The following is a 22,751-nucleotide window of genomic DNA, read 5'->3' as shown; positions in this document are numbered from 1 at the left end:
CTCTCTCAGTTTTTATGAAGTTCAGTGTCTGTGGTTGCTGGGTTACAAACTGTGTCAGATCTCAGGAGATTAAACTTTCTCAAGGTAATACACTTACATATGCCTAATGTGTAGGTTTAAATGAAAAAAAAATGTCTGCCACTGGTTATGTATTTTAATACTTGGTCCCCTGGTGATTTGTCTAGGAGGTCATATAGACTTTAGTGGCCTGCTGGTGGAAGTGCTTCATTTGGGGCGGACTTGGAGAATTTCTAACCCACTCCTTTTGCACTTGGTGTTTCTGTTGGAAAAACTTGGTCTCTTTGCTTCCTGCCCCATCTGCCTGCTACCATGCCTTCCTGCCATTACAAACCTCCCTTGGAAACAGTAAACCAAATATAAATCCGTACTTCCATAAGTTGTTTCTGGTTATCATGTTTTATCACAGCCACAAAAATGTAACTAATAAACATATGAAGTCTGGTTCTTTGCAGGAAGTATCCAATCCCAACTAGGGTCCTTTCAAAATCTCTTGAATCTTACAACTCACTCTTTTCTTTGTTAGAGCTAACCAGGCAGGCAAGCAAGATGAAAATAGGTCTTTCCATGGGCTAGTAACCATTTCATGCGTAAGGTATGACCATACTAAAAAGGTGTTAGTGTTTGAAATACTCCAGGATCGTGTTTTCAGTACTGTTTCCAGTTAGTGGTGTCATTTGAAGGGGATCCAGTTTTTTTTTTTTTTTTTGGTTTTTCAAGATAGGGTTTACTCTGTGTAGCTTTGCGCTTTCTGGAACTCACTTGGTAGCCCAGGCTGGCCTCGAACTCAACAGAGATCCACCTGCCTCTGCCTCCCGAGTGCTGGGATTAAAGGCGTGCGCCACCACCGTCCGGTGGGGATCCAGTTTTTAAGGATGCAGGGATTAGCTGGGGAAGTAAGGTCAATCCTGGTTCTGCCCCAGCTCTCTGTTTCTGATCTAGTGCCTCGAGCAGTCTCTACCCCAAACTCCCACTGCCTTGCAGGGCTGTTCCACCATACATCACTATATGGACTGAAACCAGCCTAAAACCAAAGCCAAAAATAACACTTTGCCTCTTCAATATCTCTGTCAGGTATTTGGGCTATGATATTGCAAAATAACTAAAAAAATTATCTGAAAGTAAGCAGGTCAAATGTTCCCTGGGGAAATCCACAAGAAATACATGAACTCAAGCTGCAGTCCCAACCAACATAAGAGAAAATAGTGTTACATTCAAAGAAGACACAAACCCAGTCTGAAGCATTGCTAAAGCAGCCTAGGTCTTCCCGTGGGTTTCTGTAATATATCAGCCCCAGGTATTCCAAAGCACACAACACAGCAAGGTTTCTTATCCTTCTCAAGGAGCTGAAAAGATGGTTCAGTGGGTAAGAGTGCTTGTTAAGCAAGCATGAGGACCTGAATGTGAAATCCCAGAACCCACATAAAAGCTGAGTGTGACTTCAGGCACAGATGTGTTGGCAGTGCTGTGGGAGGCAGAGACAGAAGGATCTCTGGGCTTGCTGACTGCTAGGTTAGCTCCAGTTTCAGTGAGAGACCCTGTCTCAGAAGAAATAAAGTGAAGAGTGACAAAACAGGACCCTGATAGCCTCCACATGTGCATACCTGTACAAGCTCATACACTATAGTGCACCACATAGACACAGACATACACACACACACACACACACACACCACACACACACACACACACACCAGCAGACGGTTGGTGGGGGGGGCCTTGATTCTCCCTAGATATGGTCTCTCTTTCTAGGGGTCTATGACTGTACAAATCCTAAGTCTCCACTGCAGGCCCTCATCCTTAGGTCCCTTCATTTGTTGTTGCTGCTCTCTCCCAGGTCATCCTACTGCTCCTGCCGGGACTTTGTTCTTCCTGGTTCTGTGCTTGCCCAATCAGCTGCACTGTAAGTCTCTACAGCTTCCTAGGATGCAAGACTCAGAGGCCTGGGCCCCTTTGTTTCTTCAGCAAGGGAGTGAGGGAAATCCTAGGAAACACACACCTTCATTTCTTTGACTGTGTTTTGAGTATCACATCTTCATGGGATATCAATAAGAAATTAAAATCCTCCATGTCATTCTCATATTTTGATTATCATGAGGAGATACAGCATGCAAAAATAAGCAGGGGGAAGAGATTTATGAACCTCTGTGCGTCAATCACATGGAGCTTCAGCAACACTCAACACATCAGTTTGCTCATTATATCTAATCTTAGCTTGTGTGTTTGGGGCATGAATCTCACATGACTGAAGTAGTCACATGGGGAACAACTGAGGTCAGTCAGGAAGCCATTATTGCTGATTGGTCCACTTGATTCAGAAGGAGCCCACACATTTATCAACTACAAAAAAAGTCCTTTCCCTTTAAAATTAATAAGTATTGAAATGTCATATATAACCTCTGCCTCAGTCAGTTTCCATTCACTCCAGCATTCATGACCATTTTAAGTTCTATGACAGTGGCAGCATGGCTGATTTTTTAAAACAATTGCTTCTTCATTTATTAACCAATATTATACTGTAAAGAAGAGCTTTCCCTTTTCTCATAATCTCTATTATTTACACACACACACACACACACACACACACACCAACACACACACCCTAGTAGCCGTTGAACTCATGCATTTACAAATCCATTATATTCTAGTGTTTGACTGTCATTCATTTCGATACTTCCTCCTAATTTGACTAAGCCAGTTCTTTATTGTGTTTCTATTCTGGTCCCTTTTGTGGTAAGAGAAACTCTTCAGCAAATCTTACAAAAAGCTTCTAAGGGCTCCTCCTTGCCTCATAATAAAATCTTGACTCACTGAACAGGATGGCCTGTCTCTAACTTTCCAACTGGTGTTCATTCTATGAGAAGGCTTGTGAGCAGGCCCTCCACTCCTGTCTTGGGTTACCTGTCACTCCTGGTTCTTCCAAGTTGTCTGAGATCCTGCTCTCATAACTCCTTCCATCTCCCTTTCCTATTTATTTGTTCATTTCTCTTCAGTCCTATCCCCAGAATCAATAGAGTCTTTCAAGGCAGAGGAAGTTCTTAGTCAATATTTGTTTAATTGATGGGCAATGAGTAGCTCAAAACAATTAGAATTTATGTTTTTGCTTTGAGATAGGGCCTCATTCTGTAGCCCAGGTTGTCCTTGAACTTTCAAACAGCAAAATCTAGACTGGCCTCAAACTTGGGATCTTCCTCCTCAATCTTTTGAGTGTTGTGATTACAGGAATGGGCCATCATGCCTAGATTAGAAATTAAAAGCCTCAGGCTGGGCCTGTTAGCCCACGCCTTTAATTCCACACTTGGAGGCAGAGGCAAGTGGATCTTTGAGTGGAGGCCAGCCTGGTCTATAGAGTGAGTTTCAGGACAGCCAAGGCTACACAGAGAAACCTGTCTAGAAAAACAAAGCAAAATGTTTGAACATAGTTACACTGAATGGTGGACAGTGTTTCGACTAGAAGACACAGCTATTAAATGAGAATCTCACTACAATACACGGATGCCTTCTTACGAGTTATTGGTTAGGGAGCCCAAAGCAGCATAGGTAACTGTCATTGCCCTTGGTTACCCAATATAATTGCAAGATAAACCCTATTGCTGAAGGCACCACACAGTTTGGCTGCAGGACATAGAGAAATCAATGTTAAACCAACATGGAAACTCCTCTTAGTGGCTAGGGTCTATGCAGGCTTCTGGGAGGAAAGGCATCAAGATCTTACCTAGCACAGGAACTTGCCTCTGCAATAATAACTTACCAAGCAAGAGATGCCCACTAGTACAACAGTAGCATAGCTATTAGGGTAACTCACAGCTTTCTGATGGATTTGAGCTCTATTCCTGTAGAACAATGTCATGCCTGTACTACAATGCTGGTATCTCCTGTGGCTGGGGAATCATAGGCCATGGCTAGAATTTGCAATTATTAGTTTGCTAAATGGACATGCTGTCAAATTAACTTGTGAATATTTATGTTTATACCCGTAAGTGTGGAATTTTTTCTGTCTGTCTGTCTCTGTCTTGTGGTGGTATTCTAATTATACTGAAATGTGATTTTGATTGTATGTTAATAAATAAAGTTACCGGGGTCAGAGCTATTAGAGCCATAGCAAGAGTGTGGCGGCGGTGGCACACGCCTTTAATCCCATAGATCTCTGTGTGTTCAGGGATACAGCCAGCATTGGAGACATATGCCTTTAAGACCTGGGGGCTGTACATACAGACAGTGACGAGGCAGTCACGTGTTTGGTTTACAACCAATGAGAAGGCAGAACAAAATACTATAAAAAAACGGACAGACAGGATATAGTTCTCTTTTCGGGAAGCTGGGACACCGCAGAGGAAGGGTGAGATTTTAGCTCTGAGCTCTGACCTCTCGGCTTTCTCTTTTACATTGGTTCTGTGTTTCTTATTTAATAAGACTGTTGGTTACATCTACATCTGGCGCCCAACGTTCGTGTTACAAATTCATGAAAAAGCTGTTTGCCTGTGGCCTTGTGAGCCCAGCTCAGGCCAAGCTACACTCAGCCGGTTGTGGTGGCGCATGCCGGTTGGATTTGCTGAAGGAGCAGAGACAGGAGGATCCCGAGTTTGAGGCCGCCTAGGAGTTTGGGAGAAGCTTTGGCCCAGACTGAGCCACAAACAGTGGTGGGACCATGGAAGCAGTGGCTACTGCTCCACGTTGCCAGCTCCTTCTCATCATGTGGTGACTGCGGTGATGCTGCTACCTGGGACGAAGGGTTTACTGCTGCTGGTTCAGAGAAGAATTGCCAGGACCATCGTGTTACAGAAAAGCATCGGCAAAGGTCAGTTTTGGAAAAGTTTGGCAAGACAAATGGTGGGGAGAAATTATTGTGAAGATTTTCTGTTCATGGTTCTGAGAGACAGACATTTATCAGACTGTGATTGCTCCAAACCATAGAGGAGGCAAAAGAAAAAAAAATCCGCAGGAAACCATGACTACACCTAACAGTGACTTTGAAATCTTCAAAAAGATGACAGGATCCTACAATGATGATTCCACATGGACTATGATAAAGCCATTAAGCCGATTAACACCATGGAAAAATCGACTTTGACTACAAACTGGTCAGGACAATTTCGAGAGGACTAGCTGAGATGATACAGCCTGACAGACTACTCGAACAAGGACTTGAAACAAGCCCTGAACTTTCCTTTTATGCAGAGAATGGACAAAATGATACAGAACTTGATGATTAAACCAAAAATTTTCTTTTCAAGATTCCCTAAAGATATTCACCCTAGAAAGCAAAAGAAAAAGAGAATATAGATATGAGATAGATCATTGAATCTACTCTGAGAAAAAGATATAAAGAAATAATAGGATAAATAGGTAGATCACTGAATCTACACTGAAGAAAAAGGGAAGATATAAAAATGACAAAAGGTAGACTACTGATCTATTATGAAAAGAAAAGAGAGATAATATGATATGATAAGATAAAAAGGGAGATTATGGAATCTACTTTTAAAAAGGAACTACTTGTTTTAAATAAGATAAGTAATGAAAAATTTTTGGTCTGAGTTTATCAGATGTTACTGGACTGGGCATTGTATAATATATAATGGAGTTTTTGTCTGGATCTGTCAAATGTTAATGGACTAGACATTGTTAATGTAATCTGACTGTATATTGCATATACTTATTGAAGATAGTTTTTCTTGCATTAGTATAAGCTTTTTTAATTTAGACAAAAAGAGAGGAAATGTGGTGGTATTGTGTTCCCAAAATATGGTGTACTCTAATAAATTTATCTGGGGTCAGAGAACAGACAGCCACTAAATACAAAGGCTAGAAAATGGTGGCACTCACACCTTTAATCCTAGCATTCTAGAGATAGAAATCCCCTGGATCTCTGTGAGTTCAAGGCCACATTGGAAATACCAAGCATGGTGACACACGCCTTTAATCCCAGAGAGCCAGCCTTTAATCCAGGGAGTGGTGGTAGAAAGCAGAAAGATATATAAGGCGTGAGGACCAGAAACTAGAAGTTTTTTGGCTGGTTAAGCATTTGGCCTGGTTAAGCTTCAGGCTTTGGAGCAGTAATTCAGCTGAGACCCATTCCGGATGAGGACTCAGAGGCCTCCAGTCTGAGGAGACAAGACCAGCTGAGGATCTGGCGAGGTGAGATAGCTGTGGCTTGTTCTGTCTCTCTGACCTTCCAGTGTTCACCCCAATAACTGGCCTCGGTTTGATTTCATTAATAAGAAACTTTAAGATTCCTGCTACACTGTCTCTCTATTTTCATCTTTCTCCTCCATGCTAGGAATGGAAGCCAGGGCCTTCCATATGTCAGGAAAGCACTCTGTCACTGAGCCACATCCCGAGTGGCATGGTTTTATAGGAAAAACCACATGTTAAACACTGACCTGACTTTCAGTAAACTGCACTATATAGAGTGTACAGGCTATGCTTTATTCCAGTGTGGATCCAGTTCCTCACCCAATGTCTTAAGAATGCTTAGTATACTAATGCAATTGGAAAGTTAGGTGTTTCACCTACAGGGTAGGAAAGTATAGGGATGGGGCTGAAATAGGCTATTTTCACTAGTTTGTGAAAGCCTTCTTTCTATGAAATAGTACGTAGAATGTTATCCTGTTGGAAAGACAAAAGGAGCCATAGAGATCTTTATTAAAAAACGGAGAAGATGTATTTGAAGGGAATGCCATTGGCACTCTGGATAGTGTTCCAGTTCCTTTCTCTGACAATAAATACCTGAGGTATAACAACAGCAGAACTACAGAGAAGGCAAAGGTTTTAATATTAATGTTGTATATGCTTTCAGGACTAGAGGAAATCTCGCTCTTATGCAATTTATTATCTTTAGAAACACATCTATGAATAGGGCACAGGAGTGCAGGAGGTAGGAGGCAAAAGAATCAATGTGAGTTGAAATCCAGCCTGTGTGAAATAGTGAGATCTGGTCTTTGAACAAATGTCTTAGTTAGGGTTTCTATTGCTGTGAGAGACACCACGCCCATGGCAACTCTTATAAAGGAAAACATTTAATTGGGGGTGGATTACAGTTCAGAGGTTTGTTCATTGTCATCAAGGCAGGAAGCATGTCGGGAAGCAGGCAGACATGGTGCTGGAGAGGTAGCTGAGAGTTCTACATCAGATCAGCAGAGGTATCGCTATTCTCAATTCTCTGGGAAGGGGCAAGACTAAGTTTTTTTGCTCATTCGAATCACTCTTGTCTCACACTGAGTTCCCGGAAGCTGTAGAGGGGTGCCGGACATATCCGAGGTCCTGGATACAGAGGGTCTGGAGAGAGGGGCTTTCGCTTTCAGGGCGCAGCAGCATGGGATGCCCAACAGGCTAGCAGGAAGTGAGAGTGATGCTGGGCCTGGCTTGAGCATTTGAAACCTAAAAGCCACCCCAGTGACACACTTCTCCAACAAGGCCACATCTGCTCTAATAAGGCCACATCTATCTCCTAGTAGTGCACTCCCTATGAGCCTGTGGAGGCCATTTTTATTCAAACCACCACAAGAAGAAATGGTCTACGAGTACAGTTAACTTGCAACTATTCTTAAAGCTGGTAGAGTGCAACAAGGCATCACAAAAGGGGTGGTGAGATGGCTCAGTAGGTAAAGGCGCTTGCTCTGAAGTCCAAATACCAGAGTTTGAGCCGCAAGACCCACAGGGCAGAAGAGAACAAACTCCCACCAAAAGACTCAATACATGAGAGTTCAAGAAGCCTTCCAAAACGTAAACTCTTCAACACTTGATTACTATTCTGGAAACCAAGGAGTAGAGCAGGTAGACGGTAACTGTGGATACAGTTCCAAAAGAGCCTTTTCAATGGGGAATTATAGAAAGTATCCAACTGGCGCACGAATGCAGAGAAGTAGGCAGCAACTTTTAAGTAAATGCAACATCCTTTTGGGTTTTTTACTTTTTAAGAAAATTGACAAGGCCAAGGTATCGCTATTCTCAATTCTCTGGTAAGGACAAGACTAGGTGTTTTTGTCATCCGAATCACTCTTGTCTCACACTGAGTTCCTGGAAGCTGTAGAGGAGCGCGCCGGACCGTGTCTGAAGTCCTGGATACAGAGGGTCTGGAGAGAGGGGCTTTCGCTCTCAGGACGCAGCCAGCCTGGGAGGCCCCCCAGGCTAGCTAGCACTGGCTTAGAAGCACACTTACTAGGCAGAGCTAGCTGCAACCTCTGGGGCTCAGGCAGCTACAGGGCGGGCTTGCGGAATGGGCGGGGAGAGACGGGAGGTGCGGCGCGCGCAGCAGCTCGGGGCGGGGCGGGGCGGGGTCGCCGTCGTGCGCGCACGCGCCAATCACAGATGCCGCGAGATGGGTGCTCGCGGAGAGGCTGGGGAAGTAGAAGGGCGGACTCGAGACCTCTTAGCCAATCACCACGCAGCGCCGCCATGACGCGCCGCTCTCCCGGGCGCCAAACTCCAGTCGGCGGGCCGGGTGGGTAAGGGCGCCGGGGTAGGGCGCGGGCCGCGCGGGGGTGGACTTCCGCAGGGCCCCGGAAGTGGGATCTGTGTGTTCTCATGCGAACGGGAAGGAGCGTTGGGGATCTGGAGTCTCGAGGTTGAGACATTTTCGGGCCCGAAAGGGGAAGGATCAGCTGCCGCCGCTGCCGAGCCCGCGCCCCTCTTCTTTGCTGTCTCCGGCCCGGCCCGGCCGTGCCGCCTCTTCTTGCCGTCTCCCTCCTCGGCCGTCCCGCGTGTTTTGCGCGGTCGCCGGCACCGGGGCTGCGGCGACGAGCCGCGGGCGGCCGGTCGGGCGGGCGGGCGGCTGACAGGTGAGCGGGCCGTCCTCGGCCACCGACGGGGCGGCCTCCCTCCGCGCCCGTGCTCGGACCCGCGTCTGCACCAGCCTGTCACTGGGCCGCCATCTTCCCGGAGGGACTGGGCCAGTGGCGGCAGGGCTGGCCCGGCCGAGGAGGGACGGCACAGGGCCGGGGCCCGGCGGGGGCCGGCGCTGGGAGGACCGAGAGAGGGGCAGGGCCATGGAGGACCGGCAGGGCAGGCCGGACTGTGGCCTGGGCGGCCCAGGTTATCCTGGACCTGGGAGGACCTGCGGGCCGGGGTCGGACCTGACTGACACGGCCCTGGCTGGAGAGGACTGGAGCGAAGTGAGACGTGTGCAGAGTCGTCCCCGAGGCCGCGTCCCCTTGCCCTTGCGGGTTTGCCCATGCAGCTGAGGAGAATGGGCTGGGGTCGCAGGCCACCAGCGCCCGAGGTCGAGCGGGCGGGTTCTGGGGACCCGCAGTGCGGCGCCGTGGCCTCGCCCCCCTCGGTCCGCCGGAGACCGGCCAGACAGCCGCGCTTGCTGCTTCGGGGAGAGATTGCTCATTAGGGAATCGCATTCCTTTAGAACCAGGAAGTTAAGATCCTGTTGCTCGAGTGTGTGTGTTTGGAATGCTGCTACCTTTTCCCTTCCTTTGGATAGATTTGAGCAAGGCCGACTTTGAAAGAGTTAAAAAATAAAAATCGAGTGTGAAGACTCATGGGAACAGGCCAGGAACCTCTTACCACCTGCTTCTCAGTGGTGTATAATAGAACATTAAGTTTGTTTCAGAGTTGAGGTCATTGCGTATTGCGACTTTCAGTGACTGTAATCCTGTTTCCCCCTTATTTTTGTATTAAGTGGCCTAGAATTTGGACTGACTCGAAATGTGAGAAAATTGCCCGTAGAAAATGATCTCTCAATCTTACTTCCATTTGAGACTGGAACTTTGTCTTAATCATAAACTGAAACTTTGAAGTTTTCCGTAACTGAATAAACAAGAGGGCTTCCCATGGCTGCAGTGGAATTAGTTTGTAGTACACAGTTAACCAAGGAGTTTTTAATAGGGTATTTAGCTACTTTCCTTTTCAAATTGAGGTGAATATTTAAAATGCACTTGTGATTTGTTTTAAGTTGATGTTAGCAAGACCACAAGAGGAAAGAAGAGTGATATTCACTTTTTTGTGTGGTCTGATAGTATATTCAGTGTGCGATTTCCATACTCCCACAACCTGATTGGCTGTCCTTATGTACAGTCAGGGTTAATTTTACAGAAGTTGAAATAGTTGTGGCTTTTCTCCGTGCTTAATATACCAAAAAACAGTTTTGTAATCAAGCTGTACAAGAAAGAGCTTCAGGAGGTTTGCTAGAGTTGCTAAAGTGAAATGCTTTCTGAAGGTCTACTTTTTTTTAGTTGTATATTTCTCCTTAAAACTTGCACTAATTAGAAATATATTTCATCTTGTATTTTGGACTACTAATGTGACTCGATGACTTATTTACATGAATAAAATGGCTTGGCCTCTTAGTCATTAGAAGTTATCTTCTTGGTGGCAGAGTTTCTCATCTATAAAAGCCTCATAAGACTGATGTAACACAAGCATGTGGATGTTGGCTGTTTTGATATTTTTGTTACTGAATTGCTGTTTTTAATATTCTACATTATAGCTGTCAATTTTAATTTATTGTTAGTTGTTCCCCCCCTCCCCTTGATCATATGTATCTCGAGTAGAAGACAGGTTCCGAAGCAGAATGTAAATTTGGAGAAAGGAGCTATACTATATTTGAGTAGGATTCAGAGAGAAAATAGATGATTATATGGGTGTACAAGTTTGTTAGCATTGATATTACTACATTCTGTAGAAGAATAGCTGAAATTAAGTAGCAGCAATTTATATTTAATGTTCTGGGGGCTTGCCCCATTTTGTTCAAAACAAAACAAAACCCGAGATTTAAAGAATTGAACTTATTGGCTTCCCTAAATATGTACAGAATTTGACAAAGATACATTTGAATTCTAAGGAAACAAATATTTCACTGTTTTCCTGAAGAAGTCATCACAAACTTATCTAAAGTGTAATTTTAAAATGCTCAGTGCAAATTTGGACATCAGGTTGTTAATGGTAATTACAATAAATAGTGCCTTCAAGTAGCTGCAACTACTCAGATTTGCAACAAGTTTACAAACTTTTTAGGCTTGGTTGATACTACCAAGAAATGGCTGACACACTCCTGTCACTGTTGTTTTTGTGTCGTGGGGCATTCCTATTTCATCCAAATATGAGCTAGGATTATAATCTAGGTCTTCCACTTTTAGTGAGGGGTGATGGTCTTAGGGGTTAGGAAAGTGCTGTGTAATTGCTGTAAATCCCATTTGCTCTTACCCTAGAATGAAGGCAGAGTTTCTTTGTACTTTCCTAACATATGCAGTGCTCTTGTAGATACCCTCAGGTTTAAGGGATATACCTTCTTTAATTTCAGATTGATAGGAGCAGGAAAATTGCAGCGTCCTTGTCTAATTTCCACCATTGAACCATTTCAACTTTTTTCTAGTGGGAGGAAGAAAATGCAGCCGTTGAAGCTGAGCCTGTGAAAAGGATTACTCCTGCAATTTGTTTATATTCTTTTTTCATGTGAAGTAATCTGTTTGGTGTTTTTGTTGTTTTTTTTTTTAATGAGTTAATTTTAGAGTACACAGTGGGTCCACTACTTCTGAGGGTTAAATTCATGAGACTTGAGTTTAGTTTAAATGTTTTGCTCTGATTTATTTGGCAGTACAGAGGATTGAACCCTGCTACTTGGTTATGCTAGGCAAGCACTCTACCACTGATCTACACCCCCAGCCCATATTAAAATATATATATATATATATATATATATATATATATATATATTATTTGAAGGCAAGAGTCTCATATAAGTTGCCCACAGGCCTTGAGCTTCCTGTCCTCCTGTCTCTCTTTTTTTTTTTTTTTTTTTTTTGGTTTTTCGAGACAGGGTTTCTCTGTGTAGCTTTGCACCTTTCCTGGATCTCGCTCTGTAGACTAGGCTGGCCTCGAACTCACAAAGATCCGCCTGCCTCTGCCTCCCGAGTGCTGGGATTAAAGGTGTGCGCCACCGCTGCCCGGCCTGTCCTCCTGTCTTAGAGTCCCTGTGATTACAAGCCTGTACCACCAGGCCAACTAGTTTGCGCTTAATTGTTAGACTTGTTAATGTCTTTGGAGCTGCTGTTCTCTGCAGTTACTTTAATTAGAAATGAATTTTCTTATTAGGGCATGGAATTGGAATACTAAGCCTTTAGATTCCCTTAAGAAAAGGAAGGGCCCTGTGAGATGGCTCAGCCACTAAAGACTGTTGCTATCAAGCCTGTTGACCAGAGTTCAATCCCCAGAACCGGTATGGTAGGAGAGAACCAACTTCTGCAAGTTATCTTCTAAGTTCTACACACACAATAAATAAGTAAGTGTGAAAACAGAAACAAAACCAAACAAGAAGGAAGATAAATTCCAACTTGGAAATGTTTCCCCTTAATATTGTGCCTTACAAGCTGCTTTATTATTCCCATGTATAAATGTCTTCCTTAGGAACTGGGAAAATTATTAGCTTAGCCATGCTTCCTTCCTTTCCATCCCTTGCTCCCATCCCCCTGCCCCTTTCTCTGTGCCTTTATAAAGTTTGTCTTTGCACCACTTTTTTGTTAAAGCTGGCATGACCCCTATTTTAATCATGAAGGATTTGCATTGGAGTGATGCTGCTGATTTCATGATATTTTTTTTCTTGCCATCCTTATCAGCTTCTGAGGCCTAGGCATTGTGGTATTGAAAATATTTCATACTTAACACAAATGGGAAACATACTGCCTCATTATTTTTTAGAGGGAACTTAATATTCACTGATGCAAGACTCAGTTATCACTGAAAATATCCTTTTGAAGTTTGTATGCTAAGTCTTCCTTAAAGCTTGTTAATCAGGATGTTTCTTATTTGCTTGATTAAAATACTGCTATATTTGCACAAGCTGTTTTTGTCATCTCCATCCAGATACTGCCTTTCAAGCATATACATCCTGATTGCTTGGCCCTTCCTAGAAATTATCAGGACTGTCGCAAGCTCCATGACTAGCCCACTGTGAACTCACTGTGTCTTCATTCCCTGCTCCAAGACCTTCTAGGCTTCCTGTGCTCTATGCTTACCTTGCCCCACAGTGTTGCTGCCTTGGCTCTTGGTAGTTTTTTTGCTTGAAATTGGATGTCCCTCCCCAAGACATTTTTAAAGTTTTGCCTAGTTATTTAATACTGCTAAGATGGCTCTTTAGGAATTATTGCCTCGGTTTCTGAATTTAGACTGAGTGCTTCTCTCTTGCTGCAACACCCCAAGTATACCTTCATCCTGTTGAGCACACAATTAACTCAGGGACTTTTTGTAGGAAAGGCCTCTCTTACACTTACAACCTTTTTGTCTGCTTCAAGGTCTGGTGTGATGAGAGACGGAAGCGGGGCTAGGGACGTCTCCCATTCGTGTAAAAGAAATTGCTGATCATGTATTTGCCTGTGTCTGTTAACAAAAGCGGACACCTGAAAAGGATACATTACTAAGTTTTATCTAGTATATAAAGTTACTTTTACCAAGTTTATTGCTGACTTTTCATAGCTGTATTTAATGGGTAAAGTAGATTAGGTACAGTAATTTAACTATGGGACCTCAGATTTTATTGTCTTTCAGTCTTTAAACACATCCACTCCCTTTTTTTTTCTTTCTATATTTTGCTTTAAAATTAAATTATATTAACAAACCCAAAGCAATTATAGTATTTCTAGCACACTTATAATATTCTATTTAAAGTCATGTACTCTCACATTCAGATGCTGGTGACAGCTACATGCTTCCTTGATAGTTACAGTTATCATATGTATTGTGTCATGTCTGCTCCAGGCTATCTTTTATTTTCTTTCCTTGCTGTATTTTTTCATTATTCTTATGGCACTATAACATGCCATACACATTATTTATTTGCAGTTTGTTGTCTGTACTCTAAAGTCCATAAAGTATAGAGGGGATTTTGTCTGTTTTATTCATTGTTATGAATCCAGACCCCAGGAGAGTATCAGACACATAATGTACCATAAATATAAATGATTGTGTGTGTGTGTGTGTGTGTGTGTGTGTGTGTGTGTTGCTAGGAATCGAACCCTATGCATCCCAGGCAAATGCTGTAGAGTTGTACCTCTAGCTCCCTGAGAAATTTAATAAATCCCAGCCTTGTGATGGCGAATCAGCAAATATCTGGTCGTCTTTTGGCTGCACATAGTGTCCACTAAGGCAGGTATACAACCACTTAACACAGTGTAAAAGTCGGTGTCTAGTAGGTTAGAGATGTGGATCTAGAGGGAAGTACTGAGAGAAGACAAGAGATGAGAGTAGCCTTCTCAGCAAAGAGAATAATGTTGCAGTGACTCTGAGATGGGCAGGAACAAAGAGCTTGTGACAGATTAATGTAGAAATGACTTAATGGTGAAATAGCTGGAAGAAGTAGGTAGGAGCTGGTCTTCTAGGGCCTAGTATGTCTCTGTAGATTTAAGATTTTGTTGTTTATCCTGAGACAATTAGGAAATACTTGGAGGGTTATTAACTGGTGAATTATATGATCAGAAATGCCTTTTAAAAATAATTGTTTTGAGGCTGGTTGAGGTAGCTGAGCAGGTTAAAGATGTTGGCCACCAAGTTTGACAAACTATTCAATTAACCCCCACATGGTTGAAAGAGAGAACTGATTCCTAAAGGTTGTAGTCTGCCACATCTGTGCCATACATAAATAAAGATAAAATCAACACATATAAGAAAATACTTGTTCTGCTTTATGTACAGAAGAGGCAGAAAGGAGCTCACAGACAGGAATTTTACTTAGTGGCATGGCAAGGCACAATCCCTAATTTATTTTTCTCTTGGTCATAGTTGAAAAGGCCCAGTTCCTGTCTAAATGAAGGGTAGCTTGCTTAAATTCCTATAGTTTTTGTTGTACAAAATCATGTATGTTTGTTTGTTTATTTGTGTATTATTACTGGTTTTTTGAGGCAGGGTTTTTCTGTGTATCTCTGGCTTGTTCTGGAATTCACTCTGTAGACCAGGCTGGCCTTGAACTCAGAGATCCACCAGCCATTGCCTCCAAGTGCTGGGATTAAAGGCGTGTGCAATCAACGCCCAAAAAAAGCATGCAGGTTTAGAAAGCAGTTTAAAAACACACCTTAACTCTGCTAGCATTTGTCAGTTGTTTAAAAGTATATGGTTAGTTCAGATTTTATCAAAGCAAACTAACATTCTTTTTTTGTAACATCTCTGAAAAATGGGAACATTTTGTTTTCACATTTCAGAAAGCTTTGTATTTTTATTGTGGGTTGATCCCAGTACAGGATGCAAACCCTTTGGCCAACTTGATGTAAAGTTACAGGTGGTTTCAGTGATTGTTACCCTTTGTGAACAGTTTCAACATTCATTTTAAATAATACCTTGTACAACCTTTCTATAAGCTGGGTTTGGTGACACACACCTGTAATCCCAGTACCTGGGAGGTGGAGGCAGAATGAGCAGGAGTTCAAGGATTATTGATACTTTTTTTAGCCCTCCTTTCTTTGTTGATTACGTTGTATCCTTATGTTTCATTGCTGAGACTTGTATCCCCATTAAGTACCTGCACTTGAATTGTATATCTCTGCTTTAGTCAATAACAGTAACTTGTGAAAGTATTCCCAGTTATTTTGTAACCAGGTCTGCATTGAGGGAAAAGTTTTGTCTAGTTGGAGAAGGTGGTACTTCCTCCTTACAAGGAATCAGAAAGATCTCCTTCCTGAAGAACACTTGCATGGAGTGAAAGTCCATTGCCTTAACAACTTACTGTGATGTGTGACCAAAACCTTTTAAAAGTAGATTTAAAGTCCTGTGGAAAAAGTTCACTTTTAAATTTAGAAAGGTAAAAGCATTTTCTTTTATGCTTTTAGGAGGTAAGAACATGTAAAAGACAATCTATAATATTTTAATTTTCTGTTAGTGTGTCACATGAATTCTGCTTTTGCGGGTGCTTGGTTTTATTCTCAGCCAGAACTAACTAGCATGATCATTATGTCCTGTTAACCTTAGTGGCTGACACCCATATTTCCCCAGTTATTGTTATCATTGCCAGAATGCAAATTAGTGTTTTTCTTTAACAGGTCAATTGGAGTACAGTCCAGACAGCTGTGCAGATGAGTAATTGGTGAATCAGCAATATTCGCTTCTTTACACCTTTAGGGAGGGAGAGAATCATAAGGAAGAACAAAGGGTAAAATACAGGAAGCTGTGTCCCCAATGAGTGTTGTGTGTTCTTATGCTTTTCTGTATAATGAACTTAAACCTCTTCTACTGAAATTATCCTTCAGGACTGACTAATTTAGGGTGAGTTAAACCCAAACATAAAGAAGAATTGCCAGAACCAAAAGTGCCAGAAGCCTTCAGGATCATAGAATTTAAATCTCCATGACATGAGGAGTTTAAACTGTTTTATGGAGTACCTTGCAATTCAGAATGATTGTCTTTTAGTAGGTTTCACTCAAACTCAGGGAGACTCTTAATCATGCTGTGTCTTTCAAGCTGGGTTATAATATATAGTATATGTTTTTCATGAAACACGTGAGGTTACAACTGAAGATAAAAAAACTACAGATATTTTTATAGATCCGTTATACACTCCAAAATTATATCAGCTCATAGTTTTTTATATGGAGGGGGGGTAAAAAATGCTGGATCATTTAACTTCCAGTTTTCAATTTGAGTGTGTGGAGGTGAGAAGTTTATTGTAAAGAACGGTTACCAAGTGTTTAAGATTAACTGTATTTAGCCGGGCGGTAGTGGTGCACGCCTTTAATCCCAGCACTTGGGAGGCAGAGCCAGGCAGATCTCTGTGAGTTCGAGGCCAGCCTGGGCTACCAGGAAAGGTGCAAAGCTACGAAGAGAAACCCTGTCACGAAAAACAAACCAAACCAAAACCAAACAAACAAACAAACAAAAAGATTAATTGGATTTAATAAGCTTTAGTCCAGGTTCATGAAGTATTTTGTTTTTATTAATGCCATTGTTACCTGTCTGGAATTATTAGATGCTCATATAGTGTTAGGTAAAAATTAATACCACTTTCAGATAGTACAGTCATTTTCTGAGATTTTGAGTTTTGGTCGTTTGAGATTTGATAACTAGTTATCAAATGCCAGGAAAACAGTATCTTATCATTGGATTTTAGAGCTCTGAAGACTCTGAAGTCCATAGAGGTTACGCTTGGTTAGAATACAGCTAGCGGATTAGTAGCAGAGTCAGGACTGTAACTCACTACATTTCAGGGTCCAGGGAAGAAGCTGGGACTGGCCTCCAACTCATGGTTTTCTGCCTTCTCCCCAGTGTCGACCCATCCCAGGCTCAGTTGAAACACTTGCAAGCCTATTAAAACGAGCCTTGACATTGAGGAAAGCATTAACTTTATATCTGTTGTAGATTTTTAAAGAAACATTTTAATTTTAAAAGCAGATTCTTTTTTTAAAGATTTATTTGTATTTTTTTTAAAACTGGGGTGATGGGCAGGTGCCTAGGGAGGCCAGAAGCATTGGATCTGCCTGGAGTTGAAACTGTAAGCTACAGGTAATTGTGAGCTCCCCATGTAGTTACTGGGACTGGAACTCAGGTTCTCTAGAAGATCAGTACATGTTCTTAATCCTAAGCACCATCTTTCTAGCCCTAAAGCAGATTCTTAAGGAAGCTTTAGAAAAGATTGAAGTAGTGTTATTGTTGCTTATGTTGGGGATAGGTTCTGAAATGCAGTTAGGTTATTTAATTATTGTTACTATATTGAATACCTTAGAATGCTTAGCACAAACATAGACAGGATAGGCTAGTCACTTCACATAGCCTTTTGATGTAGTCAAGACTTACACTGAGAGATCTGTAATAATGCTGTCCACACAACATGGCATGCTGTTTTATAGTAATTTTTTTAATAAATGGTATACCCAAACAATAAAAGTATGACATAATACATAAATTAATAAAGATAATTTATGATCATTATTGAGTATTATCTGCACATTATTGCAAGTGTTTTTACACACCTGGCAGTGCAGTAGGTTTGTTTCTATTAGCATTGCTACAATGGTGAGTAACATGTTGCAACTAGGTTTTAGATATGTTGTAACAGCTACAGCAGCAGTAGGCAATTGGAATTCTTATTTTTTATTTACTTATTGTGTGTCGGAATGGGGTGGTAGGAGGGTGTGTACATGTGAGTGCAGGTGCCCACAGAAGCCAGAGAGAGGGTGTCAGATCCTTGGAACAGGAGTTACAGACCGTTGTGAGCCTCTTGGTATGGGTGCTGGAAATCAAACTCCAGTCCTCTTCTAGAGCATTGTCTTAGGGTTTTTATTGCTGTGAAGAGACACCATGACCACAACTCTTAATTAAAAAACAAAACAAAACATTTAATTGGGGTTGCTCATTTACAGTTTCAGAGGTTCAGTCCATTATCACCATGACAAGGAGGGAGCATGACAGCATGTGTGCAGATGTGGTGCTGGAGTATATAGCTGAGAGGTCTGCAATTTGCAGGCAACAGGAAGTCAACTGAGACACTGGGTGGTATCCTGAACATAGGAAACACCAAAGCCTGCCCCCACAGTGACACACTTCCTCCAACAAGGCCAAACCCACGCCAACAAAGCCACACCTCCTAATAGTATCACTCCCTATGAGATTATGGGGGCCAATTACATTCAGACTCAAAAGCATCAAGTGCTCTTCACTCACTGATGCATTTCTCCCAGCCCCTAGCCCCTGCCCCGAAAATTTAACTCCGTTGTAATGTAGAGGGCCACCATTATGTTTGCATTATCTTTGACATAAATGTTATGTAGTGCATGACTGTATTCAAGGAAAACTAAGGATTTTGTCATTTTAGCATATCCAGGAACCTTGATGCAAATAGGGAAGTAGTAATAACGTGTTGTGATTAGAATCCCCCCAGTTTGTATAATATAGACAGACTGGGTTATAATTCACCTTTAAGAAAGAGTAACTAAAGAGAAATTCATATAAATAACATGGTTTTCTTACTAAAGCATTCATACAATTGTTCATTTTAGTATCCTTGGTACTAACATGGGAGCCCATGTATAGGCTTGAAGGTCCATTGTCACATCTTGCATTTGTATGTGTGACTTTTGTTGTGTTTTGCTTGTTTGGTTGATTAGTTTTGGTTTTTCGAGATAGGGTTTCTCTGTGTAGCCCTGGCTGTCCTGGAACTCTCTTTGCAGACCAGGATGGCCTCAAATTCGGAGATCCACCTGCTTTGTTGTTTTCAAAGACAGAGTTCCGTTCTATATATCTCTTGGCTAGCCTTGAACTCACAGAGATGCCCCTGCTTCTGCTTCCCTAGTTCTGGGATTAAGGATGTGTACCACTATACCGAGCATCCTTGGCCTTTTTGAAAAGAGAAGGAAAGTGAATTTTTTTATTTTGAAAGCTTTGCTGTGGTTTGGTTTTCTGTGTTCAAACAAAACAACTGGTGTATATCAGGATCTCAGTTTAACAATAGTTTTCCCACAAAATTAAAGAGTGAATACTTTGCAGGAGCTCACACAACAGTGTGCTTGTTTTATAATTCAGAAGACTGAGCTATTGATAAGTTAAGTTTTTCATTCTTCAGAACACCTGTTTTACAGTTTGGGACTCTGAGGCCAGAAAACAGTTTGCTTTGCATTATCTAGTACAGGAAGGACAGAAAATGATCTTGTTTTCTATTTTCATACTTTCAACCCTTAATGACAATGCTCAGCCTTTTGGTAAAGAGCTGGTGTTGTTCAGCACCTTGGGTCCAGAACACACAATAACGTATATCTGGGGGCTTACATCAGACATGCAGGTTCTACAGTGGGGTAGTACCCACCTCTATACTCCTAGCACTCAGGAAGAACAGTCAGGATTCCACCTTCAAGGCTAGTGTGTTAAGACCATCTTAAAAGAAAAGATATTATAGGCTCTGATGAGAATGTTTTTTTTTTCAATATTATTTTCTTTATTTACAAGTTAGAATCAAGAGAAAGAAAAGATAGTCCGGGAGGCCAAATGGAGAGGTGACTAAAATCCCCAGGCCCCAAATGGAGTGGAAGGAAAAGGAAGGAGAATGCTTTAATGTTTTTGTTGAAGCTGTTAAGTATACCACTGAATAGTACTGAACAGGTTCATTTAGCTTACTAAAAAGTAGCTAAACAGTAGTAGTGTTGATGGGCAGTTTTACCAAGCTTCTTTTTAAAAAGCAAACAAAACTGACTTGTGGTCCTTAAGGTTGAGCTCAGGTCCTCTCACAGGGTAGGCAAGTACTGTGCCACTGAGCCACACCCCATACAGCTAATTGGAATTACAAATGCTGGTGTGGATTCTCTGCTTGCTCAACACTTACTATGTGAAGTGTATTATCTTCTGAAAAGAGAGTGTAATCCTAAATGACTGAGTTATAACCCACTTTATGAAATAAAGATGCTGGGGGCAGTTCTTTAGAGTACCAAGCCAAAGTGAGATTTGATTCTGAGTTTATTTTGGAACTTAAATTCTTTTTAAATGTTGTATCACTTCTGCACATGTTAGAGAATATCCATTATGTTTTAATACACTGTTATTTTGGGAAACTTTAAAGTGGCTGCAATTGTAGTGCTTAATACTTGAAGACTGTAGTTTGATAATGTGACTTAGTGAACAGTTTGGTATTTCAGAATTTTTGAGTCTAGCTGTTGTCTGTCCAGGAATAGTCATGACCAGGTGTCTTAAGCACATAGTCTACCAGGTATTGCATTGTTCTCAGATGTCCTCACAATGCTATTGATGAGAAAACCCAGGTGAGTGAGGTTGTTGTGCCTGACTGGGATGGAGTCCAGTTCCCTGTCTTGGAGCACAACTTTTAGTTGGGCTTTTTAAAGCCTGTGTTCACTCTGGGGTCCTAAGAATTTGGAGTAGTAATTTGGTTCAGAGATAATGATTTTCTGAAGAATTTAGTGACACTGGAATGTAGAAATGAAGCTTATTTGAGAAAAGGCTAAAATGAATTTGCAGGTTTCTGGCTTAAGTATTGGACATTTATATTAAATATATTTTCCAGGGAGAGAATTCACAAAGCTTTGAGCGAATTTTCAAAACAGTATTTTTACCTGCCTCTCCCATACAAATAATTTACTTAGTATGTGTTTATCATTCAGAGACTTCTTCATGATTGGTTGTTTTAATATTAAATTAATTTTCAATGTCTCTTTAATTTTATATGTAAACTCTTAGATCTCAAGTGTATCCTTGGATGCACACTTAAGCACACACACTAAATCTAGAGATGAAAATGAAAATTTACTCAGAGGAATTTTACCCTAACTTAGAAATACTGTCTTTTTGTGGGTAACCCATCATTTGGAATGAAAGTTTTACTTGGAATCATCTCATTTCCTGTGCTTTCTATTTTAATTACTAGGCAATTCTTCCCACATTTATTGCCACAAAAAAGAATCATTAGATACACACTTAATGGGATTCTGCTTTAGTAGGTGTAGGTACTGTGTTAGGAGCACAATGGTGAACAAGGCAGCCAGGCAGGCACAGGTGTCCTTTTTCCCTGTGATAAAATTTTGGAGTTGGTGGGATGATCATGTCTGATATGCCATATTCCAGGATAGAAAGGGCAAGTAAGAAATATAGCCAACACAGACTTTGTTGAAAGGAAGAAAAGTAATACCCAAATAGCCATATTTACTTCTACTTCATCTTGAGGACAGGCTAGAGAGTTTGAACTGAACTGACAAGGCCCAGGCTTTAGGAAGGGCAGCTTGCCTGGTGAAATCCTAGAAGGAGTAAAGAAACTAAGAAGTTAGGGTAGTAATTTGTTTCAGAGATACTGGCTTTCTAGAGAATTTAGTAACATGGAGTGTAGCAGTGAGCCTTATTTGAGAAGAGGCTATAGCAATTTATTTGCAGGTTTTTAATTGGGAGTGGTGTGCATATTCTTGAAATAGAAGTTATCAATTTTTATGTTTTAAAAGTGCAATGGGGCTAGTGACTCATTTAAACAATTGATACATAGGAATCTGTCAGACCATAAAAATTTTACTGTCTCTTGATTAGATAGCTGCCTTGAAATTTAACATATAGTTGTGAACTGGCCTTGTGAAAAGTGAGCACTAGGGTATAACTCAAGGAGAAGAGAGAGCTCCAGAGCCACATAGTTTCTGATTACATTCACCAGATTTGGCACTCTTCCTTTGAAACCTTGGGCACCTGTGGAATGCTCTGCTCTGTGGCTGGTAGGCTCCTCCTTTGCAGATGCTTTTCTCCTAGCTGAGTTACCTGCTTACCAAAGCCTTATAACCTGTTCACACTGATCCTTATGTTAGTGCAATTACAAAATTTAATTACTGTAAATGAATACTGTATCTTGGAAATCAAAATAGCCAAGAGAAAATTTTGAGTGTTTTCATTCACTAAGAAATGATAAATGTTTATAATGGGAGGGTCAGGGGAGATAGCTCAGAGCCCACATAAAGAAAAGCTGGGAACTGGAGAAGAGTTGGCTTAGTAGTTAAAAGCATTTGTTGCTCTTGCCGAAGACCTGGTTTCTATTCCCAGCACCCAAACAAAACGATAATGCTAGTTCTAGGGGATCACCAGGCATTCACTTGGTACACATATATGCATACAGGCAAAACATTAATACAACAAGGTAAAGTAAATAAACAGGAAAAAGAAAAAGAAAAGCTGGATGTATGGTGGTGTACAGGAAAGCCCACCTCTGGGGAGGCAGAGACAGGAAGGAGGATCTATAGGCTCACTGCCCAATCAGCCTGATTTGCTTGGCAGGTTCCAGTCCCTCTCTTCAGGAAAATGGCTTGTGAGATGTTTCTTAGGTTGACATGAAAGGTTGTGTA

The 22,751-nt window shown here is 41.6% G+C and overlaps 1 protein-coding gene across 1 annotated transcript in view; it reads left to right on the top strand.

Annotated features, from left to right (window-relative positions):
• Nucleotides 1–8,440: 8,440 nt before the first annotated feature.
• Larp4b (La ribonucleoprotein 4B) overlaps nt 8,441–22,751 on the top strand; it is an 85,191-nt gene continuing 70,880 nt past the window's right edge. Inside the window, exon 1 of the mRNA XM_028859442.2 lies at nt 8,441–8,461. The gene's annotated coding sequence lies outside the window, so the exon portion shown is untranslated. The remainder of the gene's footprint in view (nt 8,462–22,751) is intronic.

Source organism: Peromyscus leucopus, chromosome 5, assembly GCF_004664715.2.
Source record: "Peromyscus leucopus breed LL Stock chromosome 5, UCI_PerLeu_2.1, whole genome shotgun sequence".
NCBI classification, from domain to species: Eukaryota; Metazoa; Chordata; class Mammalia; order Rodentia; family Cricetidae; genus Peromyscus; species Peromyscus leucopus.
Note: the sequence above shows the minus strand (reverse complement) of the source record. Positions and strands in the feature narration are given on the sequence as shown.